Source organism: Cryptomeria japonica, unplaced genomic scaffold (assembly GCF_030272615.1).
Source record: "Cryptomeria japonica unplaced genomic scaffold, Sugi_1.0 HiC_scaffold_61, whole genome shotgun sequence".
Taxonomy (NCBI): Eukaryota; Viridiplantae; Streptophyta; class Pinopsida; order Cupressales; family Cupressaceae; genus Cryptomeria; species Cryptomeria japonica.
This window is the reverse complement of record NW_026728883.1, coordinates 475,525-479,745: the sequence shown is the minus strand read 5'-3', so window position 1 is coordinate 479,745 and position 4,221 is coordinate 475,525. Positions and strand designations below refer to the sequence as shown.

Below are 4,221 nucleotides of genomic sequence, written 5' to 3'. Positions count from 1 at the left end.
CCGAGGTGCACACCGATTTCACCTGGGTGCGCGCGCAGCACCTCGGGCGCACCGGGGTGCGCGCACAACGCCCGGGTTGCACCGTGGCCTGTGTGCTCGGGGCGCCTCGGGTGCGCGCTCGGTGTCGCCCCCGCGCGCGCGGTAGTGCGGGCAGCGCACCCCGGCCCGGCCCGGCCCCGACGAGAACGCAAACGGGCAAAAGGTTTATTCAAATAGCATTGCGACGCCCGGCGAAAAACTAAGAAAGGGTGCAACACCGGGACTTCCCGGGAGGTCACCCATCCTAGTACTACTCCGGCCCAAGCGCGCTTAACTGCGGAGTTCTGATGGGATCCGGTGCACTAACGCTGGTATGATCGCACCCGTTATGAGCTTGTCGCAGTGTGTACTTAGCAAACCGCGACCCACGTGCGAATCCACCCCGGCCACCCACCCCCGTCGAGGTGCACACCCTCCCTCGCGAAGTGCGCCCCGTTCGCCAAGTGTGAGCCCTGCCCGGGTGCGCGCACCTTGCTAGGGCGTCGGGTGTGCACCCGGCCCGGCCTACGTGCGTGCACCTGGACGGGGCGTCGTGTGCGTGCAGTGTCCCGTCTGCAACGCGGTGCCCACACACCACCTCGGGCGCAACGACCTGCGCTCACATGTGGGCCGAGTGCACCTTGGTGCATGTTCGGGGCGCCTCGGGTGCACGCTCGATCTTGCCCCGGTGCACCAAGGCGCTCGGTTTGCCCCGGGTGCGCACTTGGTGCAAGGTGGGCACCCAAAATAGGGATCAAGCACCAAAACACAAGTTTCGGGATGCAAAATGGGACCCAAGGACCACAAATGCGTTCCAAGACCCATGATGGGTCCACGAGAACAAAAATGTGTTCCGAGACTTAATAAACAAATATTGGGTTTTAGGAGAAGAAACATGCTCTGATGCCCAAAACGAGAATCGACCCCGAAAAGGCCACAGGCCAAAAGTGGGATGCGAGACAAAAAAAAATGGGACCCGAGGACCAAAATTGGGTTCCCAGGTCGAAGACAGGGCAACCGGACAAGAAACGACCTCTAAGGCTCGAAATGAGTCCCGACGACTAAAACTTGACAAGAAGCACCCATCAGGCACCCAACTCGACACCCATGGGATGCCGACCCACCCGGGCTTCCACCTAGCACACCTTGGCACCCACCCACCCTCGCACCCAACCTCGCACCCAACTTAGCACCTTTGAACCCACATTGGCACTCACCCTGACCCTGGCACCTTGGAACCCACATTGGCACTCACCTTGACCCTGGCACCCACCTTTGCACTCACCTTGGGACCCACCCTGGCTCCCACCTCGGCACCCACCCAGACACCCACCTTGGTTCCTTGGCACCCACCTTGGATCCTTGGCACCCACCCCGACACCCACCTTGGCACGCAACTTGGCTACTTGCCACCCACCTTGGCTCCTTGACGCCCACCCCGACAACCACCCCGTGACCTACCCTGGCTAGGGTTGGTGCACACCCACCCTGGTGCCCACCTTGGCACCCACCCCATGACCCACCTTGGCACGCACCTTAGTACCCACCCTGTTACCCACCCTAGGACCCACCCCGTGACCCACCTTGGCCAGGGTGGGTGCACCCACCCTGGTGCCCACCTTGGCACCCACCCATCCTAGCACCCAGCCTGTGACCGGGCTTGGAACCCAACCTTGCACCCGTCTTGGCCAGTGTGGGTGCGCACCCATCCTGGCACCCACGTTGTGACACACCCTTTAACCCACGCACCCTAGCAGCCACGTTGGCACCCACCTTGGAACACAACCTAGCAACTTGGCACCCACCCCGTGACCCACCTTGGCATCCACCATAGCAGTCGCCCACTTGGCACCCACCTTGGAACCCAAGTTGGCACCCACCTCGGCACCCACCTTGACACTTGTGGACCCACCTTGCCACTCACCCTAGCATCGACCCATCCTAGCACCCACCCTGGCACCTTTGCACCCTAGCACTCACCCATCCTAGCACCTAACCTGTGACCCACCTTGACACTCACCCTCGCACCCACCTTGGAACCCAACCTAGCACCCACCCACCCTGACACCAACCCTAGCACCTACCCACCCTTGCACCCACCCTGTGACCCATCTTGGCACCCACCCATCCTACCACTCAACCTATCACCCACCTTCTCACCCACCTTGGCATCCACCTTAGCACCCACCCACACTGGCACCTTGGCACCCACCTCGGGCAAGGTGGGTGCACACCCACCCTGACACCCAATTTAGAACCAACCGAGCATGTTACCCACCTTGGCACCCACATTGCAGCCCACCCTAGTACCCACCCTATGACCCACATTGGCATCCACACCCTAGCACCCAGGCACCTCGACACCCGCCTTGACACGCACCCTAGCACTAAACCTGTGACCCACCTTGGAACTCACCCTAGAACCCACCCACCCTGTGAACCACCTTGGCATCCACCTTAGCACCCACCCACCTTGGCACCCACTCTAGCACTCACCCATCCTAACACCCAACTTGTTACCCACCTTGGCACCCGCCCTCGCGTCCACCTTGAAACCCACCCTAGCACCCACCCACGCAGGAGCCCACCTTGGCACCCAACCTAACACCCACGCATCCTGGCACCCAACTTGTGACCCACCTTGGAACCCACCCTAGTACCCACCTTTGAACCCACTATATCACCAACCCACCTTGGCACCCACCCTATGACCCTCTTTGGAATCCACCCTAGCACGCACCCACCCTGGCACCCACCATGGAGCGCACCCTAGCACCCACCCACCTCGGCACGCACCTCAACACCCACCTTGGTGTGCGCACTGCGCCAACCTCTCAAAGACCCTATGTGGTGCGCTCCAAAGTGTACACCTTTGGTGCGCTCCAAGGTGCGCACCTTTGGTGCACACCGAGGTGCACACCAAAGTGTGCACCGAGGTGAGCACCAAAGTGCACTCCAAGGTGCACACCAAGGCGTGCACCTTTGGTGCGGTCAATGCAAACGAATTCGGAAGTTGGGGTCGATGTCCTAATCGCTGCTGCAGACTACACGTATGAGAATCGGACAAATAGCTTTATATAGGGGAGGTGTTGCGTTTGATGGGTCGACTCCCCTGGTTGTGTGCACTGCACCAACTTCAAAGACCCTGTCTTGTTTAAGAAGTCAAAAGTTGGGGTGGATGTCCTAATCATTGCTGCAGTCTACGCATGTATGAGAATCAGACAAATAGCTTATATAGGGGAGGTGTTGCATTCGGTGGGTTGACTCCCCTGGTTGTGCGCACTGCGCCAACCTCAAAGACCCCGCATAGCAGAAGAAGTCGGAAGTCGGATTTTGGTGAGCACCAAGGCGTGCACCTTTGGTGCGGTCAACGCAGACGAATTCAGAAGTTGGGGTGGATGTCCTAATCGTTGTTGCAGGCTACACATGTATGAGAATCAGACAAATAGCTTATATAGGGGAGGTGTTGGGTTTGATGGGTCAACTCCCTTGGTTGTGCGCATTACGCCAACCTCAAAGACCTTGTTTTCGTTAAGAAGTCAAAAGTTGGGGTCAATGTCCTAATGGCTCCTGTAGGCTACACATGTATGAGAATCGGACAAATAGCTTATATAGGGGAGGTGTTGGGTTTGATGGGTCGACTCCCCTGGTTGTGCGCATTACGTCAACCTCAAAGACCTTGTTTTCGTTAAGAAGTCAAAAGTTGGGGTCGATGTCCTAATTGCTCCTGTAGACTACACATGTATGAGAATCAGACAAATAGCTTATATAGGGGAGGTGTTGGGTTTGATGGGTTGACTCCCCTAGTTGTTCGCATTACACCAACCTCAAAGACCTTGTTTTCGTTTAGAAGCCGAAAGTTGGGGTCGATGTCCTAATTGCTCCTGCAGGCTACGCATGTATGAGAATCAGACAAATAGCTTATATAGGGGAGGTGTTGGGTTTGATGGGTCGACTCCCCTGGTTGTGCGCATTGCGCCAACCTCAAAGACCCTGCATTGCGGATGAAGTCGAAAGTCAGAGTTTGGTGTGCTACAAGGTGTGGTCGAAGGTGCTCACCTAGGTGTGCACCTTTGGAGCGCAGGAAAAGTGCCCTCCAAAAGTGCGCACCTTTGGAGTGCACAAAAGTGCCCTCCAAAAGTGCGCACCTTTGGAGCGCACAAAAGTGCCCTCCAAAAAGTGCCCTCCAAAAGTGCGCACCTT

General features: G+C 57.8%; 1 non-coding gene across 1 annotated transcript; it reads right to left on the bottom strand.

Moving 5' to 3' along the window:
* Positions 1-245: 245 nt before the first annotated feature.
* LOC131863402 (5S ribosomal RNA) lies at positions 246-364 on the bottom strand. Its single transcript, XR_009362323.1, has one exon. It is a non-coding gene; the product is annotated as a 5S ribosomal RNA (ribosomal RNA).
* Positions 365-4,221: the final 3,857 nt, after the last annotated feature.